Raw genomic sequence first — 6,293 nt, 5'->3', positions numbered from 1 at the left:
TGCAGTATTATAATTGTACTTTGTTTCTTAAGTGATGTCAATGATTGTTTAAGTAGAGTGTCGTTATTCAATTAAGTTTCAAATATTTTTTAATCATGAAAGAAGCTAGATTATCTCAATCATATATATTTGGTACGTGTCTTTGATACAATCTATGATGTCATCAACAGCCAATCAGGTGAAAGGGGGGTGGAGCTTAGCCAGAATGGGGGAGGGGCTTCTCGGTGCAAATTGGCCAAGCTAATTTGGACCGACTTTAGGATACCTTTTGTCCCCAGTGGCTTTGCCTCCTCTTGAAGCACTTCGAGAGCTATCACCAGGACCCTCAGCGATTGCACGAGAAGTACAACGCAATCAGCAAAAACGAAGTCGATGCATTTGATATTTCGAAGACATGTTCCGCAACGACACCCCAGCCTCACTCCTGACTTACCAGTGATGAATGTGGGAAATTCTTCCAGCACATTTCACAACAATCTCAGTCCATATGTATATGTCAATCAGTAGATCATCAGGTGATGGCTCACGAGGCATTCCACGAGGAGGCGAAGCCCTTGGGAAAGGTCTCCAGGGTCAAGACCAAGGTACAGGTGTTTGGAGGCTTGCTAGATCAAACAGTACAGTCCGTTCATGCGTGTGGCGAGGAAAAAAGAGATCTTGGAAAGTTTCATATACCTTGGTTGCGTAGTTCAGAACAACGGTGGATCTCGCCAAGAAGTTTTACGGTGGGTTGGTTTGCCACAATGAGTTATGGACTCGCTCAGCACGATTACATGGCGTTGTCGATACCTGTGAGAATGGACCAAGATCTGGATTTTCAATTCCCTTGTGATCTCTTTCTCACTCTGTGGATGTGAGATATAGACAGGTGGAGAGGCGGATTGATACTTTTGGTAATAAGTGTCTACGGTGAATTGTGGGATATCGTTGGAATAACCTTGTGCCAAACCGGTGACTACACCGTGACTGATTCGATATATATTACCAATATAGTCTGTCAACGCCAACTCCGGCTATACGGGCGTGTATCACGCTACACAGAAGCTGACCTTGCTCATTGGGTTGGTAATGTAAGAGGCGATCTTAAGTAGAGCATGCTAATGGGGCACCCAAAGTGTTCGTGGCTTGAGAAAGTCGATTGATCCTGCCAGGAAGTACTCAGGATGAGAAGGGGGCCTACGTGTAGACTTGCCTGGAGGGAACCCCGGGCTTAGCATCGTAGGGTGGGCGAGCCGACACGCACCCCGCCGTATGACCCCATCATTTGATTGACTGAGGTCAATTATCCCTGTAGAATCTCACGCATCTACAGAATGTCCCAAAGTACCTCATCATTCACTGACTCAAATGCCTTCATAAGATCGTCATAGGCTGCGCGTAACTCTGTTAAAATATCAAGTCGCCGTTTTACATGTTGTTTAGTGGGCGTGTGGCGAGCGCCGTGATGATTGCGGCGAAGGACATGTTGCTAAAAATAACTCTGTGTTTTCAATATGTGGAGCTTTATCTGTATTCTGATCACACTATCGTGTTCACGAGAGAGTTTCCTACGTAATATATTTCTGCAGTAAATGAACAACAGTTGAAAACAGCGAGCATAAGTAAATCACGTTTAAACATTTTTTAATATCTTCACGGTTCAACTCATCGTAATACCATTTTTTTGTTTTTTTTTGTAGAGTTTGTACAATCCATCTTGATTCTAGGCACTGCTGAGTCTTATGGTGTCAACCAAAACTGGCTATCTCGTATATGAGGTGAGCTATGGCATATAATAAAGAAACATGTATCGCTCTAGCATGCAAGATGTGGTCCGACATGAGTGTCTGCGAGAGAGCGGTGCAGCCAATCAGCTGCAAGCTTACCAACCTGCTAGGCGCCAGGAATCTAGCTTAAAGGGGGCGACTACGGGGTATTTTTTGACGAATATATTTAAAATCGGACGAATACATGTTTTTTTTTCGCTCAGCGTGGCCGGGAAACCCTAAATTGCCATGTGGTGAGGTTTGTTTTCGTAAAATTAAAACCCCTCCCCCCTGGGTGGGCTTTTGCGTCATAGCCGGACTTGCGGTATCATTCGTATATACGTACAAATTTCATTAGAATATTTTATTTCTCCGTAAATTTTGTCATCTGTCATCCTCTCTTCTTCGCGTGGAGAGGCAGGGAAGGAAGAGAGGCGCCAACGCGCCAGTGCCAAGCGAGACAGACGGGGAGAGCATGTCGTACTTTTCTATCCTCTCCAGCCAAAAAAACGTCCTTACAAATGATGTACAAGCGCAAGGCAACCAGAAAAAGTCACCAACATCATTGAGGGCTTATGGAGCGGCCAAGCCTCAGAAACAAGCAAGAGAGTAGCGTAGAAGCCACTGGACCAGATGCCTTATCATTCTCTATTAAGTCAACAAGATATACACAATAACATGTGAAAATTTCATACCAATCAAATAAGTACAAATGGCAAGACAGGAATGAAATGGAAAAAAATATTTAGGAGCCCAATAACTCGAAAATTAGTTTTTTAAACTTCAAATAATTTCACAAAATCGGTAAAAAGTCTGATCGACTTTTGTTAGGTATCAGTTGAAACTACAACTAAAGGGCAATTTTTTGTTGGAAATAGATTTTCAATAATGTAAAAAAAAACGGGACACAGAGTGGAGAAAATAATAAGTGACAAAACATTGTAATTTTTTTCTTCGAGGAGAAACCAAAAATCGAAGAGTTATTTCCAACAAAATGTAGATATGTAGACAAAGTTTCTATGGTATTTTATTCAAACCGATTAACTGAAAAATAAAATCTGTGTAACAAAAAAAAAAAAAAAAACCGCTCTGTTTGAGTCTCTCCTAAACTTCACCCAAATTTAACGAAATTTACAGAATATCATACCTTTACAGTAACAAACAACATACTAAGATTTCAAAGCTATTGGACGTACCATATGCGTAAACAGGGTATAGGAGCCCCCAGCGGACACTGAAGGACCTGTACACCACCTTTATCCTCCCCAGACTCATCTACGCCTCCCCTGCTTGGGCGTCCTCCATCAACAAGACCCAGCACCGCCAACTACCGTAAAGAGAGTTCAGAGGCGGGCTTGCACACAGATTCTGGGCAGTTCTTGCACCACCTACGAGAACGCACTCGCCCAGCTGAATCTGCCCAAACTTCAAGACCGTTACCAGTCCAACCTAACAAAATTCGGCAGGTCCCTCCTCCGCGGTCCCCGCCATAGACACTTGGTCCCTCCCTCCCCAGACCAACCAGACACCACAACACACTTGTCCCAGTCAGAGCTTGCACGAGCAGATATAGGCTAAAGCCCCTTTCAAGATGGCACCACTATAAACACTTGTCTGCGCCATGACGGGCTGGGGCCGAATACCATCCAGGCCTCTCAAGCAAGCCTACCGGCGCAACAAGCGGAGACGTAAAAAAAAAAAAAAAAAAAAAAAAAAAAAAACTGCCGACTCTGGGCCACGACAACCCATCGACTTTTCTATTTGACAAGTTGGTTCCCACGCTCCAAGAAGTGTGGGGAGGTTTTATTGGCGTCTTGGTGTCTTGCCAACTGTCTGGGACATTCGGCCAACTAGTTGCCAGCATGTCGTGGTAACCCTCACGACTCCAGACACGACGTCGGCGCAACATTCGGCAACAGTCTCAAGACCTCTTTCAAGACATGCCCGACCCTTTCACATCAACACCCAAGACTTCATGTACCTTAGAGTCGTGGGTAGTCGTGGCCCAGAGTCGGCACAGTATGAAAGTGTTAGGGATCAGCCGGCCTTAGTAAAAACAATAAACACTCCTACGATCCCATGACCAGCCCACCACACACACACACACACACACATACGCACACGCCCCCCCCCTCACACAGACACACTCCACTCCACACAGCCCAACTACCTTTCCTCACTTCCCCCACTAACAATTCAAAAAATCTTATTTGTACTTTGTATATTTTCAGCCTTATGGCAGACAATAAATGAATAAACCATTTATTATTATTATTACTATTATTATTATTATTATTATTATTATTATTATTATTATTATTATTATTATTATTATTATTATTATTATTATTACACACACACACACACACACACACACACACACACACACACACACACAATCACAAACGTTCACAGCTGGTTAGCCCCATTCACGACTGACCAAGCATTTTCAGACTCAGTCCCGGTTATCATGAAGCCGATGCGAGAGAGCCAGTCAACCGTCGGTCACTGTTCGTCTCAGCCCACTAAGTCTACCGCAGTTTCCCCCCGGATGGTCAGGCTCTGGACAAGGAACAGCAATGGGATGAGGGATGAAAGTGATGAAAGGTGGCTGGAACTTGGAAGGGAGAGATGTGGTATTGAAGATTGAAGCAGAAAAGAGAAGGAAGAGGGTTTAAGTGAATACGAATATAATGGAATAAGGAATAGAGGAGAATAATGAAATTAAAAAGACAGATGAAAAAGGCTAAAACATGAAATACTAAATAATGGATTGGGAATACAAAGGGTGGGGATAGTGTGTATAAGTTAGAATGAGAATTAGGTTGCATAAAATTGAGGGGGGCAGGAAGGAAAATCAAATAAAAGGTGTAGAGGTATGATTGAGGGAGTGGAGAAAGAAAGGAAGAACAAGAAGGATATGAGAGAATGGGAAGATGGGGTGAGGGAATGGATTTGGGAAGGACTAAGAGGTGGGTTTGATAAGCCACACACAGCCCGCCAAATACCAGAGTAGATGGAGCGTGTGTGAGCGATAAGCCTGGCCCGGTTCCAAAGTATTGTCTCCTCGCACAAATTACGCTGGCCAATTTATATCAATTTTTTTTGCGAGGTATAACCGGGCAGGCTCTGAGATATACGAGGTGAAGATTTCAGATTTATTATCTGGCGTGTCAGAGATAGTAAGATATTATTTACAGCTTCCAGTTTTCTCCATAATAGTGTAGTAGAGGTTCAAAAGCATGTTGTCTACGGGTAGTGTTGTCAGGTGGTGCGGCGGTAATTTTAGTAGATTTTAAGATTTTTAATTCAATCTGTAGAGCTAGCTAACATATATGAGGTAATTAGGGGGATATGGAAGGGCATGGCAGTACCAGGCCTCATGCATGGTTTAGAAGGCATGAGGTGGACAGCCAAAGAGCTAGGAGGTACTACAAAATAGAGTGGGCAGGCTGGCGCTAGGTGCCAACAAGTATGCAGCAGTAGATGCAGTTCGAGGAGAGGTAGGATGGAGCTCCTTCGAGGAAAGAATAGAAAAAGCAGTATTAAGGTACAAAGCATGGCTAAGAAAGATGAATGAGAACATTTGGGCTAGAAGGATTTATGAATGGTCAGGTCAGGGGACGAAGTGGAAATAAAATTGCATACAGTGGGAGAAGAAATATGGGTTGGAGGGTTTCACTTTCTCTTTGATAATGATATGGTTGGATAAAAAGGAAGTGAAGCACAAATTAAATGATAGTGTTCAGGAGAAGGGCAAGGAAGCTTGGAGTCAGAGGGTGTGGGAGAAGAGCTCACTAGAGTGGTATAAGTGGGAGACCAAACCCAAGTGTGAGGCTTTCTATGATGGTAGCCTTTGGAGTGTGTTGTTCTTCAAGGCCAGGAACAAATCCTTGGAGGTAAATAGTGGAACATATAGGTGGGCCAATGGGGGACGCAAGGTATGCCGTATGTGTGTTGACGAGACAATAGAGCATATGCTACTTGAGTATCCTAGGTATGAAAGAGAAAGGTTGAGGATTGTAATATACATATTATCATGCCCATATGAATGTATGAATGTATGTGTCGAAACACAAGATCAGTGTCTTTGCCAGGATGTTATGGAACATGTAGTGTTTCGACACATACATTCATACATTCATATGGACATGATTTTATATATATATATATATATATATATATATATATATATATATATATATATATATATATATATATATATATATATGTATATATATATATTACAGGATAGTAGAAATAATGACACAGGAGATAGGAACAGAAGCATGGACAGAATGGTATAAGGAAACGAAAAAAAAGCGATGGAATTTTTGCTAGGTCTAAGTATTTTCCAGGCAGGGACCAGTAGGTCTATAAAGGGGGTAAAAGACTTATTGGAGAGAGCCTGGGTAGTGTCCAAGGGATAGGGTGGACCTCTGTTTAATGGCCCCCGTATCCCCCATATTACTACTACAGGTATCCCATGCATTTTTGTTTTGTTGCGTCTTTTTTTTCTTATTTTCCAGTCGGTTGTCCTGAGGGAGA

The sequence above is a fragment of the Eriocheir sinensis genome, chromosome 66 (assembly GCF_024679095.1).
Source record: "Eriocheir sinensis breed Jianghai 21 chromosome 66, ASM2467909v1, whole genome shotgun sequence".
Lineage (NCBI taxonomy): Eukaryota > Metazoa > Arthropoda > Malacostraca > Decapoda > Varunidae > Eriocheir > Eriocheir sinensis.
Note: the sequence above shows the minus strand (reverse complement) of the source record.